The 12,061-nt window shown below is 41.5% G+C and overlaps 1 protein-coding gene across 1 annotated transcript in view; it reads right to left on the minus strand.

Annotated features, from left to right (window-relative positions):
• Positions 1-9,491, minus strand: part of LOC106570774 (neurocalcin-delta A-like) — a 73,222-nt gene extending 63,731 nt beyond the window's left edge. The window contains exon 1 of the mRNA XM_045695151.1: positions 9,301-9,491. The gene's annotated coding sequence lies outside the window, so the exon portion shown is untranslated. The remainder of the gene's footprint in view (positions 1-9,300) is intronic.
• Positions 9,492-12,061: the final 2,570 nt, after the last annotated feature.

The following is a 12,061-nucleotide window of genomic DNA, read 5'->3' on the forward strand; positions in this document are numbered from 1 at the left end:
CTACTATTTAATGTACTGAACTATAATTTACTGAACTCTACTCTACTTTACCGAACTCTACTTTACTGTACTGTACTCTACTTTACAGTAATGAACTATAAACTACTCTACTCTACTCCTTTTGTACTCTACTGAACTGTACTCTACTTTAATGAACTCTACTGTACTCTACTGTACTGAACTGTACTCTACTTTAATGAACTCTACTGTATTCTACTATACTGAACTGTACTCTACTCTACAGTAATGAACTATAAACTACTCTACTCTACTCCTTTTGTACTCTACTGAACTGTACTCTACTTTAATGAACTCTACTGTACTCTACTGTACTGAACTGTACTCTACTTTAATGAACTCTACTGTACTCTACTGTACTGAACTGTACTCTACTCTACAGTAATGAACTATAAACTACTCTACTCTACTCCTTTTGTACTCTACTGAACTCTGCTCTACTGTAATCTACTTTACAGAACTCTACTGTACTGTACTCTACTGAACTCTACTCCACCTTATTGTATTTTACTATACTATACTCTACTTTTGTACTGTATTGAACTATACTCTACTGAACTCTACTTGACTGTAATCTTCTTTACAGAACTCGTACTGTACTGCATTCTACTGAACTATACCTTATTGTATTTTACTATACTCTACTGAACTCTACTTGACTGTACTGTCCTAAATTATACTCTACTCTAATCTACTTTACTGTACTATACTCTACTGTACTCTACTCTACTTTACAGAACTATTATTTACTGTACCGTACAGAACTATACTGAACTGTACTGTAATCACCTTTAGTGAACTCTACTGAAGTCTATTTTACTGAACTATACTCTAATCTACTGAACTCTACTGTGCTGAACTATATTCTACTGTAATGAACTACAATGCACTGTACTGAACTATACTCTAATCTACTGAACTCTACTGTACTGAACTATATTCTACTCTACTCTACTGTACTCTACTCTACTGTACTCTACTCTACTCTACTCTACTCTACTGTACTCTACTCTACTGTACTCTACTTCCCCGTAATTAGCTATACTGTACTATACTCTACTGTACTACACTCTACTAAACTCTACTGTACTCTACTCTACTGTACTAAACTCTACTATACTGTACTCTACTGTACTCTACTCTACTTTACTGAACTCTACTTTACTGCATGGATCTAAACTCTTCTGAACTATACTATAATCTACTATACAGAACTATACTCTACTTAATTATACACTACTTTACTGTACTGTACTATACCCTACTGTACTACACTCTACTAAACTGTACTGTACTCTAAATTACTGTACAGAACTTTGATGTCCAAACTCATCTATGATTGGTACAGATTAGGTCCAGTCCGGACCAACCAAATTTGGTCTTGTTTCGGGGCAGAGCTCATTTAAATAAACGCCAGCGTGTAGAATAATACCCAAATATGTAAATGAGGATATTGCATATGTCTGCCTTTGTGTACCTATTCGGAATACGTCCCCATGAAGAGAATGACATTCATATCCATAATTAAGCATTTCTGTGTAGTACAGATCAGGGACCCATGAAACAATTCCGTTTCCGGTTGGAAATCCACATCTCTTACTGTACTTCAATAAACAAAAGAGATGTGATGTCATATCGGACACCCCATTGTTTCTGCAGACATCGTTGAATCTTCATTCAGAGCAGATATTTAATCGTTTGGAAAATGTGGACACAAAAAACAAAGGCCGATATTACCTACATTTTGTTACCGCACTTTGCATTTGTAAACTATAATTTACTGTGGATTTGAGCAGCTGATGGACAAACCGCACAGGCAATCTGAAGAGAAAGTTTTAATGTAATTTTGTTCTACATTCTGGCTTGTAAGGAACATTTCCACGATTTTTCACACAAATGTCCCAGGCTGTACATACATTGTGTATTACAGCCTGATTAATCAGATTATGGTGCAACAAGAACTCAGTAGGAAAGCACTGCTGCTACTAGAACCCAGTAGGAAAGCACTGCTGCTACTAGAACCCAGCAGGAAAGCACTGCTGCTACTAGAACCCAGCAGGAAAGCACTGCTGCTACCAGAACCCAGTAGGAAAGCACTGCTGCTACCAGAACCCAGTAGGAAAGCACTGCTGCTACTAGAACCCAGTAGGAAAGCACTGCTGCTACTAGAACTCAGTAGGAAAGCACTGCTGCTACTAGAACCCAGTAGGAAAGCACTGCTGCTACTAGAACCCAGTAGGAAAGCACTGCTGCTACTAGAACCCAGTAGGAAAGCACTGCTGCTACTAGAACCCAGTAGGAAAGCACTGCTGCTACTAGAACCCAGTAGGAAAGCACTGCTGCTACTAGAACCCAGTAGGAAAGCACTGCTGCTACTAGAACCCAGTAGGAAAGCACTGCTGCTACTAGAACCCAGTAGGAAAGCACTGATGCTACCAGAACCCAGTAGGAAAGCACTGCTGCTACTAGAACTCAGTAGGAAAGCACTGATGCTACTAGAACCCAGTAGGAAAGCACTGCTGCTACCAGAACCCAGTAGGAAAGCACTGATGCTACTAGCTCTGGAAAACTTCCATTCCTACAGTTCTCAGCCATTCTGCCTTCTCCCTTCAGTTCTCGGCCATTAGCTTCGCCCAAGACTGGCTCACGTGAGCTACAGAAAATAGTCATAACCCTTGACTTTTTCCCCAAAATGTTGTGTTACAGCCTGAATACAAAATGGATTAAATACATTTACACAAAATACCCCATAATGGCAAAGTGAAGACATGTTTTTAGAAAAAAATGTCTAATGTATTGAAAATGAAATACAGGAATGTCTCATTTACATACAGAACCAGTCAAGAGTTTGGACCACCTACTCATTCAAGGGTTTTTCTTTATTTTTACTATTTTCTACATAGTTTTCTGCACACTCTCGGCATTCTCTCAACCAGCTTCATGAGGTAGTCACCTGGAACGAATTTCAATTAACAGGTGTGCCTTGTTAAAAGTTCATTTATTGAGTTTCTTTCCTTCTTAATACGTTTGAGCCAATCAGTTGTGTTGTGACATGGTAGGGGAGGTACACAGAAGATTGCCTTATTTGGTAAAAGACCAAGTCCATATCAAATTAGCAAAGAGAAATGACAGTCCATCATTACTTTCAGACATGAAGGTCAGTCAATCCGGAACATTTCAAGAACTTTTAAAATTTCTTCAAGTGCAGTCGCAAAAACAATCAAGTGTTATGATGAAACTGGCAATCCTGAGGACCGCCACAGCAAAGGAAGACCCAGAGTAACTCTGTTGCAGAGGATAAGTTCATTAGAGTTACCAGGCTCAGAAATTGCAGCCCAGATAAATGCTTCACAGTGTTCAAGTAACAGACACATCAACTGTTCAGAAGAGACCGCGTGAATCAGGCCTTCATGGTCAAATTGCTGCAAAGAAACCACTACTAAAGGACACCAATAATAAGAAGAGACTTGCTTTGGCCAAGAAACACAAGCAATGGACATTAGACCGGTGGAAAAATGTCCTTTTCTGATGAGTCCAAATTTGAGATATTTGGTTCCAACCGCCGTGTCTATGTGAGACACAGAGTAGGTGAACGGATGATCTCTGCATGTGTGGTTCCCATGTGAAGCATGGAGGAGGAGGTGTGATGGTGTTGGGGCGCTTTGCTGGTGAAACTGTCAGTGATTTATTTAGAATTCAAGGCACACTTAACCAGCATGACTACCACGGCATTCAGCAGCGACATGCCATCCCATCTGCTTTGCACTTAGTGGGACAAACATTTGTTTTTCAACAGGATAATGACCCAACACACCTCCAGGCTGTATACGTGCTATTTGACCAAGAATGCCCAAATCCCCATCATCAGCGTGAAGAAAATATAGAAGAAAAGGGAGAGGAGGGCAGGGTGCCTTGTAAGAATTTGCCAACGAGTAGGTAAACCAACACTTTCCTCCGTATTATTGGCCAACGTGCAATCATTGGAAAACAAACTGGACGATCTATGATAGACTATCCTACCAACGGGACATTAAAAACTGTAATATCTTATGTTTCTCCAAGACGTGGCTGAACGACGACATGTATAATATAGAGCTGGCTGTTTTTTCCATGCATTGGCAGGAAAGAGCAGCTACGTCTGGTAAGACCAGGGGTGGAGGTGTGTGTCAATAACAGCTGGTGCGCGATGTCTAATATTAAAGAAGTCTCAAGGTATTGCTCGCCTGAGGTAGAAAACCTCATGATAAGCTGTAGACCACACTATCTACCAAGAGTTCTTATATTATTCGTAGCTGTCTATTTACCACCACAAACCGATGCTGACACTAAGACCGCACTCAACCAGCTGTATAAGGCCATAAGCAAACAAGGAAATGTTCATTCAGAAGCGGCGCTCCTAGTGGCCCAGGAATTTTAATGCAGGCAAACTAAAATCCATTTTACCTCATTTCTACCAGCATGTCACATGTGCAACATGTGCAACCAGAGGGAAAAAAACTCTAGACCACCTTTACTTAACACACAGAGAGGCGTACAAAGCTCTCCCCCGCCCTCCATTTGGCAAATCTGACCATAATTCTGTCATCCTGATTCCTGCTTACAAGCAAAAATTAAAGCAGGAAGTACCAGTGACTCGCTCAATACGGAAGTGGTCAGATGATGCAGATGCTACACTACAGGACTGTTTTGCACAGTTCTAGCACAGACTGGAATATGTTCCGGGATTCATCCAATGGCATTGACGTGTATACCACATCAGTCATCGGCTTCATCAATAAGTGCATCGAAAACGTCATCCCAACAGTGACTGTACGTACATTTCCCAACTAGAAGCCATGGATTACAGGCAATATCCACACTGAGCTAAAGGCTAGAGCTGCTGTTTTCAAGGAGCGGGACACTAATCCGGACGTTCGTAAGAAATCCCACTCTGCCCTCAGACGAACCATCAAACAGGCAAAGCATCAATACAGGACTAAAATGTTATCCTACTACGCTGTGTCTGACACTCGTCGGATGTGGTAGTGCTTGAAAAATATTACAGACTACAAAGGGAAATCCTGCAGCGAGCTGCCCAGTAACGCTAGCCTACCAGACGAGCTAAATGCCTTTTTTGCTCGCTTCGAGGCAAGCAACACTGAAGCATGCATGAGAACATCAGTTGTTCCGGACGACTGTGTGATCACGTTCTCCGTAGCTGATATGAGGAAGACATTTAAACAGGTCAACATTCAGAAAGCAACAGGTCCAGATGGATTACCAGGCGTGTCAGAGGAAATCCCAAAAACTTGTCATAGATTCCAGTCACCCAAGTCATAGACTGTTCTCTTTGCTATCGCACGGCAAGCGGTACCGGAGTGCCAATTCTAGGACCAAAAGCTCCTTAACAGCTTCTACCCCCAAGCCATAAGTCTGCTGAACAGCTTCTACCCCCAAGCCATCAGACTGCTGAACAATTGATCAAATGGCCACCCGGACGATATACATTGACTCCCCCCATTTGTTTTTTCCACTGCTGATTGATACTTGCTGTTTATTATCTATGCATAGCCACCTCACAAATTACCTTGACTAACTTGTACTGCCACACATTGACTCGGTACCCCTGTATATAGCCTCGTTATTGTTAGGTAATTTTCTTGTGTTCATTTCTTTTTTTTATTTTCTTTTTTACTTTAGTTTATTTAGTAAATATTTTCTTAACCAACAATGCAGTTCAAATAGCAGTTCAGGGCTTGTAAGCATTTAACAGTAAGGTCTACACGTGTTGTATTCGGCGCAAGTGACAAATAGATCAGATGACCTGGCCTCCACAATCACCCGACCTCAACCCAGTTGAGATGGTTTGGAATAAGTTGTACTGCAGAGGGAAGGAAAAGCAGCCAACAAGTGCTCAGCATATGTGGGAACTCCTTCAAGACTGTTAGAGAAGCATTCCAGGTGAATATGTAGGAGAGAATGCAAAGAGTGTGCAAAGCTCTCATCAAGACAAAGGGTGGCTACTTTGAGGAATCTCAAATATGAATTATATTTGGATTTGCTTAACACTTTTTTTGGTTACTACATGATTCCATGTGTTATTTCATCATTTTGATGTCTTCACTATTATTCTGCAATGTATAAAATCGTAAAAAGAAAGAAAAACCCTTGAATGAGTAGGTGTGTCCAAACTTTTGACTGATACTGTAAGTAGTCACACCCCTGAGTCAATACATGTTAGAATCCCCTTTGGCAGCGATTACAGCGGTGAGTCTTTCTGGATAAGTCTCTAAGAGCCATTACAGCTGTGAGTCTTTCTGGGTAAGTCTCTAAGAGTCACTACAGCTGTGAGTCTTTCTGAGTCTCTAAGAGTCATTACAGCTGTGAGTCTTTCTGGGTAAGTCTCTAAGAGTCACTACAGCTGTGAGTCTTTCTGAGTCTCTAAGAGTCATTACAGCGGTGAGTCTTTCTGGATGAGTCTCTAAGAACTTTGCACACGTGGATTGTACAATATTGTCACGTTATTATTTTAAAAATTCTTCAAGCTCTGTTAGGTTGGTTGTTGATCATTACTAGACAGACATTTTCAAGTGCTGCTATAGATTTTCAAGTCGATTTAAGTCAAAACTGTAACTAGGCCACTCAGGAACATTCAATGTCGTCTTGGTAAGCAACTCCAGTGTATATTTGGCCTTGTGTTTTAGGTTATTGTCCTGCTGAAAGGTGAATATCTCCCAGTGTCTGGTGGAAAGCAGACTGATCCAGGTTTTGTAGGATGTTGCCTGTGCTTAGCTCTATTCCGTTTCTTTTTATCCTAAACAACTCCCTAGTCCTTGTCGATGACACCCATAACATGATGCAGCCACCACCATGCTTGAAAATATGAAGTCGGTCTCCTTGATGTGTTGTGTTGGATTTGCCCCAAACATAATGCTTTGTATTCAGGACAAAAAGTTAATTGCAAACCAGATGCATGTTTTGGAAATTTTGTATTCTGTACAGGCTTCCTTCTTTTCGCTCTGTCATTTAGGTTAGTATTGGGCTCCCGAGCGGCGCAGCGGTCTAAGGCACTGCATCTCAGTGCTAGAGGCGTCACTACAGACCCTGGTTTGAATCCAGGCTGTATCACAACCGGCAGTGATTGGGAGTCCCATAGGGCGGAGCAAAATTGACCCAGCGTCGTCCAGGTTTGGCTGGTTTAGGCCGTCATTGTAAATAAGAATTTGTTCTTAAATGACTTGCCTACTTAAATAAAGGTTAAATAAAATTTTTTAATTATGGAGTAACTATAATGTTGTTGATCCATCCTCAGTTTTCTCCTATCACAGCCATTCATCTCTGTAAGTGTTTTAAAGTCACTATTGGCCTCGTGGTGAAATCACTAAGGGATTTTCCTCCTCTCCGTCATCGGAGTCAGAAAGGACGCATGTATCTTTGTAGTGACTGAGCCTAATTAGTAACTTCACCATGCTCAAAGGGATATTTATTGTCTGCTTTTTATTTATTGTACCCATCTACCAATAGGTGCCCTTCTTTGCGAGGCATTGGAAAACCCCCCTGGTCTTTGTGGTTTAATCTGTGGTTGAAATTCAACTGAGGGACCTTACAGATCATTGTATGTGTGGGGTACAGAGACGAGGTAGTCAATCAGAAACCATATTAATCACTATTAATACACAGAGAGTGAGTCCATGCAACTTATTTAGACTCGCCATAACAATAGGGGTTGAATACTTATTGACTCAAGACATTTCAGCTTTACATTTTTTATTCATTTGACATTTCAAAAACCTAATTCCACTTTGACATTATGAGGTATTGTGTGTAGGCCAGTGACACAAAATCTCAATTGAATCCATTTTAAACTCAGGCCGTAACACAACAAAATGTGGAAAAAGTCAAGTGCTGTGAATACTTTCTGTAGCCAATGTAGCTAATTAGCACAGGTGGTCCCTGTGGTCTGCCATCAACAAGCGCTGCAACACGGAGATATGGCCGTGTTGGAACACTAACCCTATCAAGGTGTGTATCCATTTCGTTTTTTGTTATTAGTATTTTTTGATGGTATGAAAGATAAGGTCCTTATGCTTCCAACACCGTACAGCGAGCGATGGGTGTTAATGTTCAGACTGAGCGTCGGGGATCTTAACAAACCTCCCTACAGAACACGCCTTCGTCCAACGAATCTTATGTGTAATGGAATGAACTGAGAGTCATAATGTAATGAACTGAGAGTCATGATGGAATGAACTGAGAGTCATGATGGAATGAACTGAGAGTCATAATGGAATGAACTGAGAGTCATGATGTAATGAACCGAGAGTCATGATGGAATGAACTGAGAGTCATGATGGAATGAACTGAGAGTCATGATGGAATGAACTGAGAGTCATGATGGAATGAACTGAGAGTCATGATGGAATGAACTGAGAGTCATGATGGAATGAACTGAGAGTCATGATGGAATGAACTGAGAGTCATGATGGAATGAACTGAGAGTCATGATGGAATGAACTGAGAGTCATGATGTAATGAACTGAGAGTCATGATGTAATGAACTGAGAGTCATGATGGAATGAACTGAGAGTCATGATGTAATGAACTGAGAGTCATGATGGAATGAACTGAGAGTCATGATGTAATGAACTGAGAGTCATGATGTAATGAACTGAGAGTCATGATGGAATGAACTGAGAGTCATGATGTAATGAACCGAGAGTCATGATGTAATGAACTGAGAGTCATGATGTAATGAACTGAGAGTCATAATGTAATGAACTGAGAGTCATGATGTAATGAACTGAGAGTCATGATGTAATGAACTGAGAGTCATGATGTAATGAACTGAGAGTCATGATGTAATGAACTGAGAGTCATGATGTAATGAACTGAGAGTCATGATGTAATGAACTGAGAGTCATGATCAAAGGGTATGCTGCAACTGCAACCCAGTAGAAAAGCAGCTGGCTGTAACTCAGACAGACAGACAGACAGACAGACAGACAGACAGACAGACAGACAGACAGACAGACAGACAGACAGACAGACAGACAGACAGACAGACAGACAGACAGACAGACAGACAACACAGACAGACTCCCAACTCAGACAGACAGACAGACAGACAGACAGACAGACAGACAGACAGACAGACAGACAGACAGACAGACAGACAGACAGACAGACAGACAGACAGACAGACAGACAGACAGACAGACAGACAGAGACATTGACACAGGAAACAGCAGATAAAGGAGACATAGACACAGGAAACAGCAGATAACAAATCAGCCCTTTACTTACATTACTTGCTGTCCTGTTGAAGTGCTTTGACTCTCTAATAGTCCATGTATGGTATGCCCCAAATTTAGAGTTGCTTCAGGAACTTTGGTGGAGGACGGTTGGGGGTTAAAAGTTGAAGCAGCAACAGGTAGCAGGCAGGGAAAAGAGAGGAGTGGCTCAGTCAGGCAGCTTCAACTCACTGTCCAATAGATTCCTCACAGCCCTGAACATCCTGCTAAGCCCAGGGCCCCTCCCACCATGATGTCAAAGCCCCGGGTCACATGATACACTACAGGCCAATGGAAACCTGCGTTTCCTTGGCAACTAGAACCCAGCACTTCAATGGGGTTTTCTGTCTGTTGCTGGTGGTCTGGAAAAAAGACCAAAAAAATTAAACTTCACACAAGACTCAGTAAACAAATTATGAATAAACATAATAAAAATTACCCATTTTCTGTTCGAAATGTTTCCAATTTAACTAATTTACATGTTATCTTATCTTTAAAACTATACTACTGATTCTATTTTAGTAAAAATATAGCCTACAGATTATTTAGCAAAATCAACTAATCAGGGAACAATTATTTTGTAAAAGTGTCGTGCTACAAAGTATCTTCAATGCATTGAGATGTTTTATTTAAATTGTTCCAATGTGCAACAGTAAGGCTATACTGAATCGTCAAGGCAGACCGGCTGTCCTACAGCTGAGAGCAGATGTCTTGTTGACATTGGAGGACATGCTTTAGTTAAACAGATCAGTGGAAGTCAAAGCCACAGGCTGATTATCTGGGAGTCAGGTTGGATGGAGGGACTGTTTCTTAATGGACAGCTTTTAGAAACCAGGCCATTGTGCCTTGCTGAGTCATGTAAAGGTAGTGTGGTAGTGTGGTTATTCCTAATAGAATGTTTTATTCATGTAACGAATCATAATGTGACATGTACTGCAGTGGTCTACACCATTTATATTTGACATGTTAGTCATTTTGCCAACATTCGTATCACATTATTCAACTGAAGTAAGTGGAACAACCACATATCAGGATCATTGCAAGTAAAAACGTATTAAAAATAGCAATTATCTGCAAACCTAGTAAGAGTAAAACAAGCACAACAGTTGAGTGTTAGGGATAGGGGTTAGGGTTAGGGGTTAGGGTTAAGGTTAGGGATAGGGGTTAGGGTTAGGGTTAGGGTTAGGGTTAGGGTTAGGGTTAGGGATAGGGGTTAGGGGTTAGGGTTAAGGTTAGGGATAGGGATAGGGTTAGGGTTAGGGGTTAGGGTTAAGGTTAAGGTTAGGGGTTAGGGGTTAGGGTTAGGGGTTAAGGTTAGGGTTAGGGGTTAGGGGTAGGGTTAGGGGTTAGTGTTAGAGGTGAGGGTTAGTGTTAGTGTAGGGGTTAGGGTTAGTGTTAGTGTAGGGGTTAGGGTTAGTGTTAGTGTTAGAGGTTAGGGTTAGGGGTTAGGGGTTAGGGTTAGGGGTTAGGGTTAGGGGTTAGGGTTAGGGTTAAGGTTAGGGATAGGGGTTAGGGTTAGGGGTTAGGGTTAGGGTTAGGGTTAGGGTTAGGGGTTAGGGGTTAGGGTTAGGGTTAAGGTTAGGGATAGGGGTTAGGGTTAGGGGTTAGGGATAGAGATAGGGTTAGGGGTTGGGGTTGGGGTTAGGGTTAGGGTTATGGATAAGGTTAGGGTTAGGGGTTAGGGTTAGGGGTTAGGGTTAAGGTTAGGGGATAGGGATAGGGTTAGGGTTAGGGGTTAGGGTTAAGGTTAAGGTTAGGGGTTAGGGGTTAGGGTTAGGGGTTAAGGTTAGGGTTAGGGGTTAGGGGTAGGGTTAGGGGTTAGTGTTAGAGGTGAGGGTTAGTGTTAGTGTAGGGGTTAGGGTTAGTGTAGGGGTTAGGGTTAGTGTTAGTGTTAGTGTTAGTGGTTAGGGGTTAGGGGTTAGTGTTAGTGTTAGTGTTAGTGTTTGTGTTTGTGTTAGGGGATAGGGTTAGGGTTAGTGTTAGTGTTAGTGGTTAGGGGTTAGGGGTTAGGGTTAGTGTTAGTGTTAGTGTTAGTGTTAGTGTTAGTGTTAGGGGTTAGTGTTAGTGTTAGTGTTAGTGTTAGTGTTAGTGTTAGTGTTAGTGTTAGTGTTAGGGGTTAGGGGTTAGGGGTTAGTGTTAGTGTTAGGGGTTAGTGTTAGTGTTAGTGTTAGAGGTTAGGGTTAGTGTTAGTGTTAGTGTTAGGGGTTAGGGGTTAGTGTTAGTGTTAGTGTTTGCGTTAGTGTTAGTGTTAGGGGTTAGTGTTAGTGTTAGTGTTAGGGTTAGGGTTAGTGTTAGGGTTAGGGGTTAGGGGTTAGTGTTAGTGTTTGTGTTAGGGTTAGTGTTAGTGTTAGTGTTAATGTTAGTGTTAGGGGTTAGGGGTTAGGGTTAGTGTTAGTGTTAGGGGTTAGGGTTAGTGTTAGTGTTAGGGGTTAGGGTTAGTGTTAGTGTTAGGGTTAGTGTTAGGGGTTAGGGGTTAGTGTTAGTGTTAGTGTTAGGGGTTAGTGTTAGTGTTAGTGTTAGGGGTTAGTGTTAGTGTTAGTGTTAGTGTTAGGGGTTAGGGGTTAGTGTTAGTGTTAGGGGTTAGTGTTAGTGTTAGTGTTAGGGGTTAGTGTTAGGGGTTAGTGTTAGTGTTAGTGTTAGTGTTAGTGTTAGGGGTTAGGGTTAGTGTTAGTGTTAGGGGTTAGGGGTAGGATGATATATTATATTATTCAATAGGTAGAACAGAAACAGTTAGTTGAGTGTTAGGGGTTAGGGTTAGTGTTAGTGTTAGGGGT

The sequence above is a fragment of the Salmo salar genome, chromosome ssa14 (assembly GCF_905237065.1).
Source record: "Salmo salar chromosome ssa14, Ssal_v3.1, whole genome shotgun sequence".
In the NCBI taxonomy this organism is placed as follows: Eukaryota; Metazoa; Chordata; class Actinopteri; order Salmoniformes; family Salmonidae; genus Salmo; species Salmo salar.